This window comes from Nerophis ophidion, linkage group LG12 (genome assembly GCF_033978795.1).
Source record: "Nerophis ophidion isolate RoL-2023_Sa linkage group LG12, RoL_Noph_v1.0, whole genome shotgun sequence".
Classification (NCBI taxonomy): Eukaryota; Metazoa; Chordata; class Actinopteri; order Syngnathiformes; family Syngnathidae; genus Nerophis; species Nerophis ophidion.
The window spans coordinates 66,040,318-66,059,428 of NC_084622.1; the positions used below are offsets into that span (position 1 = coordinate 66,040,318).

General features: G+C 42.8%; 1 protein-coding gene across 3 annotated transcripts in view; it reads left to right on the plus strand.

The window, feature by feature from the left end:
* The window catches only part of LOC133563715 (uncharacterized), a 390,671-nt gene that overhangs the window by 254,132 nt on the left and 117,428 nt on the right, over positions 1-19,111 (plus strand). For 2 of the 3 annotated variants that reach the window (XR_009809089.1, XR_009809090.1), the window contains one exon: positions 1-196. This exon is cut by the window's left edge and continues 378 nt beyond it. The exons of the other annotated variant lie outside the window; for it this stretch is intronic. The gene's annotated coding sequence lies outside the window, so the exon portion shown is untranslated. Of the gene's footprint in view, positions 197-19,111 lie in introns of those variants that run through there. 3 annotated transcript variants of the gene reach the window in all.

Here is a 19,111-nt window from a genome sequence, read left to right on the forward strand (position 1 = left end):
TCACTGCTGTACGTTTAAACAATGGACATTACACATCACAAAAATGAAAATAACAAAAGGACATCGTACATGACCAACACATTTACAGGATTACAGGGCGGCTATAGCTTTCTCAATTGAGAAAGAACATTATTTTACTTTATTGTAAACAATGAATACTTCCTAATATGTGACAAAATAAAAGCTCATGTTCATCAATCAAAGTTTTTTATATAGCCCTAAATCACAAGTGTCTCAAAGGTCTGCACAAGCCAAGATGACATCCGCGGTACAGAGCCCACATAAGGACAAGGAAAAACTCACCCCAGTGGGACGTCGGTGACAATGACTATGAGAAACCTTGGAGAGGACCGCATATGTGGGAGACCCCATATGAGATATCCCCAGCCGATCCACCCGGGTCCAGACTCTGGACAACCAGCACTTCATCCATGGTCCCCGGACCTGTGTCCCCCCTCCCCCCTCCACAAGGGACAGGGGGGCAGAGGAGAATAGAAAAGAAACGGCAGACCAACTGGTCTAAAAAAGGGGTCTATTCAAAGGCTAGAGCTGGGGTCACCAACGCGGTCCCCGCGGGCACCAGGTAGCCCGTAAGGACCAGATGAGTCGCCCGCTGGACTGTTCTAAAAATAGCTCAAATAGCAGCACTTACCAGTGAGCTGCCTCTATTTTTTTCTACTAGCAAGCTGGTCTCCCTAACTGGTGGTTGTGGCACTGTGGACAGGTGCCAGATCTATTTCCGTTTTCTACCGCTTATTCCCTTTTGGGGTCGCGGGGGGCGCTGGCGCCTATCTCAGCTACAATCGGGCGGAAGGCGGGGTACACCCTGCACAAGTCGCCACCTCATCACAGGGCCAACACAGATAGACAACATTCACACTCACATTCACACACTAGGGAACATTTAGTGTTGCCAATCAACCTATCCCCAGGTGCATGTCTTTGGAGGTGGGAGGGGCCTATCCCCAGGTGCATGTCTTTGGAGGTGGGAGGGGCCTATCCCCAGGTGCATGTCTTTGGAAGTGGGAGGAAGCCGGAGTACCCGGATCATGCTGGAAAATGAAATAATTATCTCCATAGAGCTTTTCAAGAGATACAGCTTCAATAGCCGTATTCCCATGGTCAAGCCACTCCTGAACTCTAGACAATGGAAGTTCCCTCAGTCAGCAATGGTTTGGGGAGCCATGTCAGCTGCTGGTTTTGGTCCACTGTGTTTCATCAAGTCCAGAGTCAATGCAGCTGTGTACATGCTTCCATCTGTTGTAAAGCTCTATGGAGATGATGATTTAATTTTCCATCATGATCTGGCACCTGCCCACAGTGCCAAAAGCAGCAGTAACTGGTGTACTGACCATGGCATTACTGTCCTCCATTGACCTGCCAGCTTTCCTGACCTAAACCCCATAAAGAATTTGTGGGTTATTGTGAAGAAGAAGCTGAAAGACTCCAGACCCAATAATGCAAATGAGCTGAAGGCCGCTATTGAAGCATCCTGTGCATCCATAACACCTCAGCAATGCCACAGGCTGATTGCCTCCATGCCACGCCGCATTGATGCAGTAATCCCTGCAAAAGGATTCCCAACCAAGTCCTGAGTGCATTCATTGACATTTTAAAATGTTTGATTTTGTTTTGCTGTTATAAATCTTTTTTTTACCCGGTCTGAGGAAATATTCAAATTTTTTGAGATAGGATTTTGGAGTTTTCTTAAGCTGTATGCCATAATCAGCAATATTAAAATAATAAAAGGCTTGCAATATTTCAGTTGATGTGTAATGAATCCAGAATGTATGACATTTTTATGTTTTTAGTTGCATTACCAAAAATAAAGGACTTTATCACAATTTTCAAATTTTCTGAGACAGTCCTGTATGTCTCCTCTTTTTGGGTTTTCACAATATGCTCAGCCTATTATAAAGCGCACTGGGTCTTTTCAGGTCTTTTTTCCGTACAAAAGGTGATATATGGTCATGTAACAGTGAAACATTTACAAAACTTCAAGAACAAGAATAGCAAGCAGGCAACAAAGTGCATCGACGTGCGTAGTTGGCGGGAGCGAGGAAACAGTCTCACCGCTGCCAAGGCGGCGTTTAAAGGGGAAAATTATCAGCAGACCTATGTAAGTGTCAATATATACCTTGATGCTGCAGAAAAAAGTCCATCTATTTTTTTAACCGATTTCCGAACTCTAAATGGGTGAATTTTGGCGAATTAAACGCCTTTCTGTTTATTGCGCTGGAGGCGATGACGTCAGAATGTGACGTCGCCGAGGTAACACACCCACCATTTTCATTTTCAACACATTACAAACACCGGGTCTCAGCTCTGTTATTTTCCGTTTTTTTGACTATTTTTTGGAACCTTGGAGACATCATGCCTGGTGGGTGTGTTGTCGGAGGGTGTAACAACACTAACAGGGAGGGATTCAAGTTGCACCACTGGCCCCAAGATGCCAAAGTGTCTGCCGCCAGACCCCCATTGAATGTACCAGAGTGTCTCCACATTTGACCGGCAATGCTAAGGCAGATGCTATGCTAATGCTATGCGATGCTATGCTAATGCTATGCGATGCTAAGGCAACCCCCCCCCCCCTAGAGGGGGGGGGGGGTTGCCCACATTTGAGGTCCTCTCCAAGGTTTCTCATAGTCAGCATTGTCACTGGCGTCCCACTGGATGTGAATTCTCCCTGCCCACTGGGTGTGAGTTTTCCTTGCCCTTTTGTGGGTTCTTCCGAGGATGTTGTAGTCGTAATGGTTTGTGCAGTCCTTTGAGACATTTGTGATTTGGGGCTATATAAATAAACATTGATTGATTGATTCATTTTATTGCCAATGGAGCCAAGGATTGAATCTGCTCTCATGAACATGTGCCCTTTCTCCAGATATTTGATCACAATGTCGGGCGGGCCCCATCCTGCGTTTGCACATTGGACAAGAGCCGTGTACAGCGTCCACTTTTTCTGTGGACCTCCACAGTTGTCTGCCCTAAAGAGGATGCAAGGGCTGAAGGATGAAGAAGAATACATTTAATGAAGGTGCTTCCAACGTCCTGGGCCGATCTTCCAAATATCCCCTCCTGCCATAATATCACATCATCAGCTTGAGCGTCGGCCGCCATTCCTGCAAATGTCTCATTAAAGACAATAAGGCCACTGACAAAGAAGCTCCGATTGGTCCCTTGAGATACTAGGTTTTTCTGTTGCTAGGTCCTGCCATGCGCGTAACAGCTTACTTACGGAACAAATTAGAATATGGCATACACTAATGTAAAGGATATCACCTAGGAACTCCCAAATTATTATCAGCTCAGTTTTGACCAACATTGAGTTACTGGGTTTTGCCTTTGGACAGGAGACCTGAGCTAAAATGAGTTGGACACCCCTGATTTAAATGGTAAAAGTCGAACCAGTCATTTTCATTTTTATGTTTTTAATCAGGCCAGTTCGCAATCTCTGAAGTTCCCTTTTTCAGTTAGCTCTGTGCAAACTTCCTGGCACAACAATGAAGGATTGGTGTTTTGAAGTCCCGCATGCTGCACCCTCCTATTTATTTATGGCTCACGTTCTCAACGTTCTGAACGCAAACAAGTCCGAGCGGATCAACGTTGTGCTTGTTGAGTCGTCATTGTCTGTGGCGTCATCAGGAGCAATGTGGCCTCTGGACAAAAAAAAAATGCATTTTTTTTTTTTTTTTTTTAGTTTAGAACGCATCACGGGACGTTGTGCTATGGCAACAATGCACTTGTTCACTTGCAAACATTGGGGGTCCCGCCTTTCTTCCTGCCGTTTTATTTGCAATAGTTTGCTATGCGGATTAAACACGGGAGCGCGTTCCCAAAACAGTCTGAGTCGAAGCCAGGTGTTTCTGACACTCTCGCTCTTATTTGCGTACACAGATGTTAAAGCTTCCACCTTCTGTATACACACTGTGGCTCGGTGAAATCCCCTAAGCCTCATTTTCAACTGCAGAGTGTTCTCATCCGTGAGCGTGTGTGTGTGTGTGTGTGTGTGTTGTTGGCATGCACGTTTGACCGCCCCTTCTTATAATACTGCCAGTTTTGGGGCATGAGGGACTTACTGTATGTACAGTGTATGTGTTGTGGAAGCAAGAGGAGGTTATGAATGAGCTCCAGCTGGTCTGACGAGACAGCTGACATTTGAAGTGAGAGTCATCCATAAAAAATGCTGCATGATGCAAAAACGCCCGCTCAGCAGCTCCCGTCCATGTCTTGGTCGCACATTTGCCTGGACCTTGGAGCTTTTTTTTTTTAACTACATAAAAATGGAAAAAGATGGTTTTTTTGTAGGACAATCATGACGCAAACTTTCCTAACAGTTAGAAATCCCACTGGTTGTATTAAACATGATTCTCTTATGAGAGTGTTTGTCAGCGCTGTCCCTGAACTCACCATAGTTTGTTCACATGTACAACTTTCTCCGACGCTGCCACAGAAAGACATGTTTTATGAAACTCCTTTTTTGTCTCATCTTGTCCACCAAGTGTTTTATGCTGTGTGTGAATCAAAATCAGAATCAGAATCAGAAATAATGTATTAATCCCAGAGGGGAAATTCAAAGTAACTAAAATAAAATGCCCCGAAAAATTGTATATATATATATATATATATATAAAATAAATAAAGTGCCAAGCCATAGGCTCACTCAATCTCAGCAAATAAGTTAAATTTGGAACACAGCATCATTGTTTTCACAGCTTTTTGCTTGTTAGAGGTAGAGTGTTTTAATGTAGAGTTCTAAATCTTTTTTTAAGGCACAAAAAACAGGTCGGGTATTGAGAAACTTACATTTATGAATATAAAACTTAGCCAACAGTATATTTAGGTTGCAAAAGTAAAATTAACTTTCACATTTTTTTTCAGTATAGTGTAAAACCAAATATATATTATTTAATATATATTATTGTTTTAGTTGCTTGAGAGATATTCCTGGCTCTAAATTTGTTCATTGCTATTTTTAGGTTTTTGTACATTACTTGTTGCCTTCATCATTAAACGCACAGGTTACTCATCAGTTACTCAGTACTTGAGTAGTTTTTTCACAACATACTTTTTACTTTTACTCAAGTAAATATTTGGTTGACTACTCCTTACTTTTACTTGAGTAATACATCTCTAAAGTAACAGTACTCTTACTTGAGTACAATTTCTGGCTACTCTACCCACCTCTGTCTATACCTTTTGCCGTTCTAAGCCAGTCATTTCCAGGAGTTATCCCGCCCTCTGAGACACTTACTTAATGTGTTACCTTCATTATAACGCTTACATAAGGCTTTTTTGCGGCTCGAGACAGATTTATTTTTTGCATTTTTGGTCCAATATGGCTCGTTCAACACGTTGGGTTGCCGACTCCTGGCCTGGACGATAAATGTTGTGTTTTTTTCTAGCCAGTCCTTGTATGTGCAATGTTGTTGTCTATTTACAAGCTTCATTGGCTCTGTAACGGAAATCCTAACTCCAAAAAACGCTTTGAATCGAAGCCAATTTCATTGGCGCTAGGCTGCTCGGCTCTTCCAAAACAGCTCCATTTTAAAAACATGCAACTTGCCTTTTAAAAAGAAAAACAAACTTCTAATAAAATAGAATGTTCTACGAACATTTATCGTAGTTTTATAAAGTAATGTAATAATAATGTACTGTACACAGAAGGGTTGTACGGGATACCGGTACTAATAAAGACCCGCGGTACTAATTAATTGAAATCGGTACTATACTGTGTTTGGAAAAAATACCAGTACCGTTCTTTTTGTAACGACCTGGTTGCGTCCTGGTGCGGATTTCGTTCTCCCAGCGATGCAGACGGGCTTCGGACACAGCGTGCAGGTAGGAAATTATTCATTTAAGTAATAAAACAGACTTTGACAAAACTAAAAGAGCTAGCAAACAAATAGCCTAGCGTGGAAGCTAGCAGGTAGCGAGCAGGAAAACAGAAGTGGTTACTTGTTGTATGAAAACAAATTAGGAAGCAAGACTGACTGACTTTAGAAGTCAGGCTTAAATAATGACAGTAATCACAAAACAGGTGCACGTCCGGAATAGGCGGCAGGTGAAAATAATGAGTAACTATGGAAACCAACTGAGAGGTGCACAAACAGGAACCGAATGAGTCCAAAATTAACAGAAAACACAAAAGGACTCAAAAATCCAAATCATAATTTGATCCGGGCAGCGGATCATGACACTTTTATCTGAATGCCGCTGTGTGGCGCTGACTACAGGGCCGAGGCGCATGATGTTGAGTGTGTCAGAACACACACACACACAAAGTGCATACAAGTAAGAAACATTTTGGAGAAGAAGAATGGAAAAAGACAACAACAATTCTACTGGTTATTAAAGAGGATGAGGAAGTGAAATATGGAAGTATTTGGTCTTCAAATCTAACAATAAAGGTGGTGCTTAAAGAGAGTGCCATGCTTCAATTGTTGCTGTCAATCAATCAATCAATCAATGTTTACTCATATAGCCCTAAATCACGAGTGTCTCAAAGGGCTGCACAAGTCCCAACGACATCCTCTGCTCAGATGTCATATTATCCCATTTATTAGCGTAGTTAAGACGACTTCCATGAGGATTGCGAATGACTGACGTGCAGTTCCCCTTGAAGGTAGGACTTATGTGAATCATTCAACACATGAAGGACTCGTCAAAGACAGGAAACTGGACGGAAGAGACAGGAAGTGGTAATCATTTCGCAGCAGCAGACTTTCTGCAAAAAAAAAAACCCAACTCAACTTTATCCTTTGGGAAGCTTGATTCCTGCACGTTTTTCGTAATTTGACTCCACTTTCCTTTTCTTTGATGCACTTCAGTCAGAAGTTAAAAAAAAAAGTAAAAAAATAAACTAGTGCTAGAAAAATGACTGAATTTGGTAACAAATTGCTACAATTTGTGTTTTATCTTTAACATATGTGTGTTTCAGCTGCTTCATGGCTTATCTGTCTACAAACCTCGTTTCCATATGAGTTGGGAAATTGTGTTAGATGTAAATATAAACAGAATACAATGATTTGCAAATCCTTTTCAAGCCATATTCAGTTGAATATGCTACAAAGACAACATATTTCATGTTCAAACTCATAGACTTTTTTTTTTGCAAATAATCATTAACTTTAGAATTTGATGCCAGCAACACGTGACAAAGAAGTTGGGAAAGGTGGCAATAAATACTGATAAAGTTGAGGAATGCTCATCAAACACTTATTTGGAACATCCCACAGGTGTGCAGGCTAATTGGGAACAGGTGGGTGCCATGATTGGCTATAAAAACAGCTTCTCAAAAACAGCTTCTTTGCTCATTTTCTCCTTGTTCCCATTGGGTTGAGTTTTTTCTTGCCCTGATGTTTGATCTGAGCCCAGGATGTAGTAGTGGCTTGTGCAGCCCTTTGAGACTATTGTGATTAAGGCCTATATAAGTATAAGTAAACTTTGATTCATTGATTGATTGACATTTGCTACGCCAACTAATAGCGAGGATGCTTGTAACTCCAAGTTTTTCTTCGCAACGTAAAGCTTAACAATTATCCAAGACACAGCTCTTAAAGGGGATTTGCATTTTTTGGGGAATTTGGCCTATCATTCACAATCAAGACAAGTTTTTTTTTTTTTCTCGCTTTCTAACATATAAATGTCAGCTCGTTCCTGGTGGCTCAAAATGCTGCAAATGGGAGCAATCAACCCTACCTCTAAATCACTTTAAAAATGCATTCTAAAACCGTCAACAATACTTCATTTATATTCCGTAAGCTGCATAATAACCAAACTGTAGCAACATTGTTTTTGTAAGAGCAAACACTGAGGTAAAGTAAGCTAGCGTCTACGTCAGCAGGAAATGCGTTGAAGTTTGTAACGCAGAGCTTGCGGACAGCGTACCATCCACTGTCCGTCACGCATCATGCTGCATGTATCATGATCAATAGGAAGTGGGACTCACTTGACGGACAATTGTCTGTTTGGTCCAGCTGGCCAAGGATGTTTTGTCTGGTTTATTATGGGTAAGCACTCCATTTATGTTGAAATAGCTCGGCTTCAAATTCCACATTTTGCAGCTATGATTAACTTTCGGCTTTTGTCCGCTCCAACGTCTCACACTTCCTTCGTGCTGGCATTTCGAAGCAGTAGTTCAGCCTCCATATATTCAGATTCAAAAAGATAGGGTTGTGAATCCTGAATTGTTAAAAAATGTTGGTCTTCGTTGTTTTTTACCGAATCTGCCATGATTGGAACACGGGCACTTGTTCTATCCGGAGAGAGTTGTTGCCAGAAGTCAGACGTGTGTTGCTATAGAAACAGATATAAAAATTTGGTCCGGTAATGAATAAAATGACCTAAATATTGAACATATTACATATTGTTACGAACGTGTCTGTTGCTACATTCTATATCACTGTTGGCTCTCACACACTTTTTGTGTCTTTTTACGCATTGAAAGGACGCGCATTTTCCGAAGTCCGCACATCCCCGTGACTTAGATTTTTATTTTTTTTTACCAATCCCACCTTCTCTGAGTCAAAACTCCAGTTGGCTTGTTTTCTTTTTTTAGCGATTATCCCTTTCGGACAGTGTTTTCTTTTGTTTATATTTTGTGGGTCAAATTTCCGTCCCCCGTTTATTGCGTTTTTATTGGTCGACTTCAAAGTAATGAACTTTCCGGTACAATTTATTGGATTTTGATTCGCCGAAAGTTTTGTCAATCATAAATACTGCATTTCCGGTAGTAGGACTCCAGCATGTTATTATCTTCATCATGGCGAGCAATAACCCCAAGAAGCTCACTTGAGAAGGTGGAAAGATGTTTGCACGCCATGTAAACGGGTTAATAAAAAGAACACAATTACGACTGGTGCACTGATTTTCAAATAACCAGCCTCACCAGGCACCAACAAACATCATGTTAAACCTTTCTGTTTGGCGCCTCCCAGACCGTGGTCGAGGAGCGCGGTGGGGACACTCCTTCCAGGGCCGATGTATTGTCGGGGGTAGCACCCTCCACTTTAAGTCCATTTAAGCCCCATCTTAAAACTGATTTGTATACTCTAGCCTTTAAATGGACCCCCCTTTTAGACCAGTTGATCTGCCGTTTCTTTTCTTTTCTCCTCTGCCCCCATCTCCCTTGTGGAAGGGGGGGGGGGGGGGGGGGGGTGGGCACAGGACCAGTGGCCATGGATGAAGTGCTGGCTGTCCAGAGTCTGGACCCCAGGTGGACCGCTCGCCTGTGCATCAGTTGGGGACATCTCTGTACACATCCCTAGGGAGGCGTTCGGGTGGCATCCTGACCAGATGCCCGAACCACCTCACCTGGCTCCTCTCTGTGGAGGAGCAGCGGCTTTACTTTGAGTTCCCCCCGGATGGCAGAGCTTCTCACCCTAAATCTAAGGGAGAGCCCGGCCACCCGGCGGAGGAAACTCATTTCGGCCGCTTGTACCCATGAACCTGTCCTTTCGGTCATGACCCAAAGCTCATGACCATAAGTCGGATGGGAACGTACATTTGCAGATCGACCGCTTTGCCTTCCGGCTCAGCTCCTTCTTCATCGCAACGGATCGTTACAACGTCCGCTATGATGACCGGTCCATCTCTCGATCCACTCTTCCCTCACTCGTGAACAAGACTCCGAGGCACTTGAACTCCTCCACTTGGGGCAAGATTTCCTCCCCAACTCGGAGATAATTGTGAACGATTCCAAAATTCCAAAAAAGTGCAGTCCTTCTTTGATCTTAAAACCCTTTTAATTCGGGGCACTCTATGTTTAAATACCAATCAATGCATTCCATTTTCCTCCCACATTCCAAAAACACGTTAGGTTCATTCGAGACTGTATATTTTCCATAAATGTGAGTTGGAATTTGTCAATATGTACCTGGGGATTGACTGCAGACCAGTCCCGGATGTAACATGCCTCGCGCCCGAAGTCAGCCGGGATAGACTTCAGTTCACCCGGAACCCCCTACGAGACAAGCCATATGGTAAATAGATAGATTTTCGTTTTTGTCCCAGGCATGACACAGAGAAGTAGACCACACACCCACAGGCAGGCAAGGATAGATGACTTGAAACAACGGAATATCGTCAAGGCGTACAGTTGGACCTCTGCGCCCCTGAAGTGGTACAGTTTTATTGGGCAGATGGTCGAGCAACTTGAGGGTTCTTATTACTATGGGCCTGCTGCAATGCCAGCGCCCATTCACTGCTGCTTAGCAATGCAAGCAGCCCAGACTATTATTGCTCATACTTCAGATCTTGCCCTAAGTGGAAGAGTTCAAGAACTTAGGATTCTTGCTCACGAGTGGGGGAAGAGTGGATGGTGAGATCGACAGGCGAATCAATGCAGTGTCTTCAGTAATGCGGAGGCTGTATCGATCCGTTGTGGTAAAGAAGGAGCTGAGCCGGAAGGCAAAGCTCTTAATTTACCGGTCGATCATGAGCTTTGGGCTATGATCGAAAGGACAAGATCAATTAGTTTCCTACACCGGGTGACGGGTCTCTCCCTTAGAGATAGGCTGAGAAGCTCTGCCATCCGGGAGGAGCTCGGAGTATAGCCGCTGGTCCTCTGCATCGAGAGGAGCCAGATGAGGTGGTTCGGGCATCTGGTCAGGATGCCACCCGAACGCTTCCCGAGGGAGGTTTTTAGGGCACGTCCAACTGGTAGGAGGCCACGGGGAAGACCCAGGACACGTTGGGAAGACTATGTCTCCCGGCTGGCCTGGGAACGCCTCGGGATCCCCCGGGAAGAGCTAGACGAAGTGGCTGGGGAGAGGGAAGTCTGGGCTTCTCTGCTTAGGCTGTTGCCCCCGGATAAGTGGAGGAACATGGATGGATGGATACTTCAAACTTTATCATTCATCTTTTATTATAGTTCCACAAGTTTCAATTAGAGTCTAATACAAGACGACCCGGCCAACGAACCCCCACATATGTTATAGCCTCCGAAAGGTCTGATTTGCGCCAGGAAATTGAAATTGGTTACATTTCGTGTTCCAATGGGAATGTTATTTGGGAATAAACAAAACAAAAAAATGGGCCACTAGGGTACGCACCTTTTTATAATGGCGGATATTTCCAGCAGAACGCTCCAAAAAGACAAGATGACCTCCTCTTGTAGTCATTCTTTCCCGTAGCTCGGTGCTAAACGTCTCATTTTGTTCTCACACTTGTCTACTTTAACTTTGCCTAAAAAAAAGTTGACGTGGGAAAGAGGCGAGCGCCATCGGCCTTTCTCCATTAAAGCAGGTGGCGTATACTCTATATTACTAGAGCATAGAATCCTCCAAAATGTTATTTTATTTTGGTGAACACATCTTTTATTCCACTGTCGTGTGTCTCGGTGAAGACGTTGACACATATGTCACCGCTCAGTACATTTTTATGGAGGTCATGTGACCCATTTGGTTTCTGTTGGCCCTCAAAGCCAAGAAAGTCAGCTAAATCTCTCATAGAATGAAGAATGAATGTAAGAAGAGTTTGAATGTTGAAGAGTTTGAATTTACGGGAAAACCGGAATTTGGTCTGGAACTTGGAAGTTTTAGTTTGAATGTCCAGGATGAGTGGAATGCGTTAATGTTTGAATTGTTTTCAAAGGTTGAAAAATGTGCAACTTGGAAAAATGTCCCATTAATTTCAATGGGAAATTCTAGAAATGTGGGAATTTGGGGAAAAGTGGGATTTTTTACAAATGATTAGGAGCACGAATGTTCTGTATGAGCTGAATTGGTTGGTGTTCCATTTGTTCAAACTGGTCAAGAAATGTTGAAGTAGTAAATAGTATGAGGAATTTCGGGAAAATCTGTAATTTTTTGAAAATGGTAAAAAACTTGAATGGTTTGAATTAGTTGAAATGGTTGGCGTTGGAATTTTCAAATCGGTTGAGAAATGTTAAAGTAAAAACATGTTGAATGGCGAATTGTATTACGGAATTTCGGGAAAACCGGGAATTTTTCTAGTTGAAGGTTTTTTGTCCTGATTAAGAGGAATGTTTTGACGGTGGAACGTTTGAAATGCGTTAAAAAATGTGGAAGGAGTAGTCGCCCAAAAAAAGGGTGGAAATAAGGCTTTGGAAAACCAGGAATTCTGGAAAATCTTGGAATTTTTTTTACGTAAAAAAAAGCTAGTTTGAATTTTCAGAATGGTGAAATGTGTTAAAGGTGGAATGCTTTGAATGGGTTGAAAAATGTGAAAACGGTGGAAGTTTGAAAAATGGTCAATTCATTTAAAATGGGAAAAATGTCATGGAAACCTGGAATTCTGGGAAATCTGGGAATTTTACAAATTTTTCAATAATTCCTAAAAAAAAACAAAAGTACATTATAAATTGTCCAAAAAAGCCAGCAATTCCCAAAAAGGTTGAACAGTTTGAAGTTGGAACAGTTTGAAGCGGGTGAAAAATGTGGAAGGTAGAAGCTTGCCAAAATTTGGAGAAGAAGAAGTTGAATAATAAATAGTTTAATTTTGTGAATGTTTTGGCGCATTAACACAAATATGAATCATGAAATGATATTATCTTAAAGAAATACGAATACAAATATATATTTTACAGCCAGAACTTTACAGGAATGTACACATGATCCCATGCTTACATCTCATTGTGCAACATGTGAAAGTTTTCATGGGAACTAAATGCGATATCTTAAAGGGGTTCAAATTATTCCTAAAGCTGGTCCCGCACCCAGACATACAATACTAGTAGTACACAGTTCATGAAAAACAATATTTGTTGTTATTGTCATTGTAAGTGGGACAGTTTGAATATAGTCTTTTTATTTTGACACAACAGTCTGTTTCAGGTGTGTGTCTCTCTCCACATCCCAACTCCCGACTCCAACCACCGTGTCTCGACCCGGCTGCTGCTAATAAAGGCGGTGATTAGATAACATGCCCACCTGGGCCATCTATTCACCTGACGCTGTCTTCGAGGCCGTTTTTTTTTTTAATTGATTAAATCTTTTATTAGTAGATTGCACATTACAGTACATATTTCGTACAATTGACCACTGAGTGGTAACACCCCAATAAGTTTTTCAACTTGTTTAACTCGGGGTCCACATAAATCAATTCATGGTCCTTCCACACCCCGTTCCGCGGCAGGCTCGCAGGCCACGCACCCCTCCACATCCATATACCATTTTTACACACCCTCTTTCGTAACCCATCATTAAAGTTATGAGTGAATATTTCATATTTTTTGGCATTACGGTATAGCTCAGTTGGTAGAGGGGCTGTGCTGGCAACTTGAGGGTTCCTGGTTCGATCCTAGCTTCAACCATCCTAGTCACTGTCGTCGTGTCCTCGAGCAAGACACTTCACCCTTGCTCCTGATGGGTGCTGGTTAGCACCTTGCATGGCAGCTCCCGCCATCAGTGTGTGAATGTGTGTGTGAATGTGGAAGTAGTGTCAAAGTGCTTTGAGTACCTTGAAGGTAGAAAAGCGCTATACAAGTATAACCCATTATAAACGTCTCCTGAGTCCTGATAGATCTTCCGTGGGCCCCGGTAGACGGTTTGAATATAGTCTTTTTTTATATTGACACAAAAGTCTGTTTCAGGCGTGTGTCTCTCTCCAACCCCCAACTCCAAGCCCTGTGTCTCGCACCGGCTGCGGCTAATAAAGGCGACAGGTGATTAGATAACAAGGTCCACCTGGGCCATCTATTCACCTGTTGCTGTCTTTGAGGCCGTTTTTTTTTTGATTGATTGAAACATTTATTAGTAGATTGCACAGTACAGTACATATTCCGTACAATTGACCACTAAATGGTAACACCCCAATAAGTTTTTCAACTTGTTTAAGTCGGGGTCCACGTTAATCAATTCATGGTCCTTGTATTAACGTTTTATTCATGCATTTTCTCTTGCTACTTCAAGGCTTGAATGTTTGGTTCATTCATTATTGTTATTTTATTTTCAAATGTATTATTAGCCTGTGGAAAAAAATTAATATTTACCTCAGAAGATTGGAGGGCTTCACGGTGGCAGAGGGGTTAGTGCGTCTGCCTCACAATACGAAGGTCCTGCAGTCCTGGGTTCAAATCCAGGCTCGGGATCTTTCTGTGTGGAGTTTGCATGTTCTCCCCGTGAATGCGTGGGTTCCCTCCGGGTACTCCGGCTTCCTCCCACCTCCAAAGACATGCACCTGGGGATAGGCCCCTCCCACCTCCAAAGACATGCACCTGGGGATAGGCCCCTCCCACTTCCAAAGACATGCACCTGGGGATAGGCCCCTCCCACCTCCAAAGACATGCACCTGGGGATAGGCCCCTCCCACCTCCAAAGACATGCACCTGGGGATAGGTTGATTGGCAACACTAAATGGTCCCTAGTGTGTGAATGTTGTCTGTCTATCTGTGTTGGCCCTGCGATGAGGTGGCGACTTGTCCAGGGTGTACCCCGCCTTCCGCCCGATTGTAGCTGAGATAGGCGCCAGCGCCCCCCGCAACCGCAAAAGGGAATAAGCGGTAGAAATGGATGGATGGACCTCAGAAGATTGCAAATGGAAAAAAAAGGCATACAATTTTTATTAAAATTGTATTTGATATGCCATTGATATTTTTATTATTATTATTATTTGAAACTTGATTTTACATGTCACTAAAGTTATATAAGCCTTGATTGTTCAATATTCAATGCAAAACTTCTTTGGTTCCCTATTAAAAGGTTCATTTGTTCAACCTTGGCCCGCGGCTTTGTTCCGTTTAAAATGTTGGCCCACTTTGTATTTGAGTTTGACACCCCTGATGTAAAGTGTTTGAGTCACTAGAGAAAAGCGCTATATAAATATAATTCACTTCCTGTTTTTTTTTTTACATTTTTATGACATTTTGTTAATGTTAAAATAAGCATTTTTATTTTATTTTTTTTAACGTTTTAAGACCTTACCTTTCTATTCCAGCACGACTGCACAAAGCAAAGTCCAAATGGACGTAAAAAGATTTCCGAGAAAAGTAGAAAGCAGTTTTTTTGTCTTTTCCCCCCATTCTCAGTTTGTGGAGGTGTACCGGCCAGGTGTCCCAATACTTCTGCTGGTGTCAAGTGTCTCATTTTGAGAGGAGAGTTGTGAAAGCGACAGATGGACACAGAAGGAGTTGACAAAGACGGGGAAACGGGGCTGGTGATGGATAGACAAGCATAGAAAAAGGGGAAGAAGGGCAGCGATAAGGACAAAGACATCAGTCACGTTTATTGGGGTGGAGGGCACACCACCCTCCTCCCCCTTTTTTTTTTTTTTTGCCAGCGGACCTTGATCCGAGCCACACAGACTCCAGTGTGTCATGGTGTGTGTGGGCCTGTGTTTGTGTGGGCCTGCAGTGGTGCCTGGGCGAGTCATGACTCAGCAGAAATAGAGACACTTAGAAGACAATGGAGCGACACTTCATGGTGGACGTCCGTCTCTTGAGGTCGCCGTGCAAGACATGACCCAAAGTGAGAGACTCGCACCGTATCCTTCAATCAATCAATCAATGTTTACTTATATAGCCCTAAAGCACAAGTGTCTCAAAGGGCTGCACAAACCACAACAACATCATCAGTTCAGATCCCACATCAGGGCAAGGAAAAACTCAACCCAGTGGGACGACAGTGAGAAACCTTGGAGAGGACCGCAGATGTGGGTGACCTCCCACCTTCTCGGGAGACCGGTGCAATGGATGTCGAGTGGATCTAACATAATAGTGAGAGTCCAGTCCATAGTGGATCTAACATTATAGTGAGAGTCCAGTCCATAGTGGATCTAACATAATAGTGAGAGTCCAGTCCATAGTGGATCTAACATAATAGTGAGAGTCCAGTCCATAGTGGATCTAACATAATAGTGAGAGTCCAGTCCATAGTGGATCTAACATAATAGTGAGAGTCCAGTCCATAGTGGATCTAACATAATAGTGAGAGTCAAGTCCATAATGGATCTAACATAATAGTGTGAGAGTCCAGTCCATAGTGGATCTAACATAATTGTGAGAGTCCAGTCCATAGTGGATCTAACATAATAGTGTGAGAGTCCAGTCCATAGTGAATCTAACATAATAGTGAGAGTCCAGTCCATAGTGGATCTAACATAATAGTGAGAGTCCAGTCCATAGTGAATCTAACATAATAGTGTGAGAGTCCAGTCCATAGTGGATCTAACATAATAGTGAGAGTCCAGTCCATAGTGGATCTAACATAATAGTGTGAGAGTCCAGTCCATAGTGGATCTAACATAATATTGTGAGAGTCCAGTCCATAGTGGATCTAACATAATAGTGTGAGAGTCCAGTCCATAGTGGATCTAACATAATAGTGAGAGTCCAGTCCATAGTGGATCTAACATAATAGTGAGAGTCCAGTCCATAGTGGATCTAACATAATAGTGAGAGTCCAGTCAATTGTGGATCCAGCATAACACCTCTTTGGGGTGGCGGGGGTCGCTGGTGCCTATCTCAGCTACAATCGGGTGGAAGGCAGGCTACACCCTGGACAAGTCGCCACCTCATCGCAGGGCCAACACAGATAGACAGACAACATTCACACTCACATTCACACACTAGGGCCAATGCTATCAAAGTTTGTATTATTATTGATTACGATCATACTTTAATGTGTACTTTAATAATAAAACAAGGTGACTCGGTAAAGAATCTGGGTATTATCTTCGACCCAACTCTCTCCTTTGAGGCACACATTAAAAGCGTTACTAAAACGACCTTCTTTCATCTCCGTAATATCGCTAAAATTCTCTCCATTCTGTCCACTAAAGACGCTGAGATCATTATCCATGCGTTTGTTACGTCTCGTCTCGATTACTGTAACGTATTATTTTGGGGTCTCCCCATGTCTAGCATTAAAAGATTACAGTTGGTACAAAATGTGGCTGCTAGACTTTTGACAAGAACAAGAAAGTTTGATCACATTACGCCTGTACTGTATATACCTTTATATACATATATACATACATATATACCTATACTGTATATACCTTTATATACGTATATACATACATATACTGTATTTACCTTTATATACATATATACATACATATATACCTATACTGTATATACCTTTATATACATATATACATACATATATACCTATACTGTATATACCTTTATATACATATATACATACATATATACCTATACTGTATATACCTTTATATACATATATACATACATATATACCTATACTGGCTCACCTGCACTGGCTTCCTGTGCACTTAAGATGTGACTTTAAGGTTTTACTACTTACGTATAAAATACTACACGGTCTAGCTCCATCCTACCTTGCCGATTGTATTGTACCATATGTCCCGGCGAGAAATCTGCCTTCAAAAGACTCCGGCTTGTTAGTGATTCCTAGAGCCCAAAAAAAGTCTGCGGGCTATAGAGCGTTTTCTATTGGGGCTCCAGTACTCTGGAATGCCCTCCCGGTAACAGTTCGAGATGCTACCTCAGTAGAAGCATTTAAGTCTCACCTTAAAACTCATTTGTATACTCTAGCCTTTAAATAGACTCCCTTTTTAGACCAGTTGATCTGCCGCTTCTTTTCTTCTTTCTCCTATGTCCCCCCCTCCCTTGGGGAGGGGGTCCGGTCCGATGACCATGGATGAAGTACTGGCTGTCCAGAGTCGAGACCCAGGATGGACCGCTCGTCGGGACCCAGGATGGACCGCTCACCTGTGTATCGGTTGGGGACATCTCTACGCTGCTGATCCGCCTCCGCTTGGGATGGTTTCCTGTGGACGGGACTCTCGCTGCTGTCTTGGATCCACTTTGAACTGAACTCTCGCGGCTGTGTTGGAGCCACTATGGATTGAACTTTCACAGTACCATGTTAGACCCGCTCCACATCCATTGCTTTCGGTCCCCTAGAGGGGGGGGGGGTTGCCCACATTTGAGGTCCTCTCCAAGGTTTCTCATAGTCAGCATTGTCACTGGCGTCCCACTGGATGTGAATTCTCCCTGCCCACTGGGTGTGAGTTTTCCTTGCCCTTTTGTGGGTTCTTCCGAGGATGTTGTAGTCGTAATGATTTGTGCAGTCCTTTGAGACATTTGTGATTTGGGGCTATATAAATAAACATTGATTGATTGATTGATGGAATGTGTGGACTTTGACAGTGGATTGTAGGCCCTGTAATCTCCAAAAGAGATAGTAGCCCTTCATGATCAGCCAAAATCCACTCACTTATCAGATGGATGTCGGACAATGTCGACCTGAAAGTGCGCACAGTGAGAAACCCGAAGAGCACAAGTCCTCATTGTCCGCACGAGTGTTGATGTTTTTTACTTCTCAAAGCCTCTCATCCGTCACTGTCTCTGTCTTTAGGAAAGCGAATAGCAACAATCTCTTTAATAACTGCACTTTAAAGGGGAACATTATCAGCAGACCTATGTAAGCGTCAATATATACCTTGATGGTGCAGAAAAAAGACCATCTATTTTATTAATCGATTTCCGAACTCTAAATGGGTGAATTTTGGCGAATTCAACGCCTTTCTGTTTATCGCGCTGGAGGCGATGACGTCAGAATGTGACGTTGCCAAGGTAACACACCCGCCATTTTCATTTTCAACACATTACAAACACCGGGTCTCAGCTCTGTTATTTTCCGTTTTTTTCGACTATTTTTTGGAACCTTGGAGACATCATGCCTGGTGGGTGTGTTGTCGGAGGGTGTAACAACACTAACAGGGAGGGATTCAAGTTGCACCACTGGCAAGAAATCTGCCACCAGACCCCCATTGAATGTGCCAGAGTGTCTCCACATTTGACCGGCGATGCTAAGACAGACATGGCACAGAGATGTATGGATAACCTGCAGATGCATTTGCAACGATACTCAACGAAATCACAAAGGTGAGTTTTGTTGATGTTGACTGCCAGCTAATCGATGCTAACATGCTACGCTAATCGATGCTAACATGCTATTTACCGGCGGTGCTAAAGCAGACATGGAACAGAGATGTATGGATAACCTGCAGATGCATTTGCAACTATATTACGTTTCCTTCCACCCACATTTAATGCAAAACAAACACTTACCAATCGACGGATTTAAGTTGTTCCAGTGTCAAAAGATGCGAAAGTCCTGATCGTTTGGTCCGCACATTTTACCGGCGATGCTAACGCAGCTAT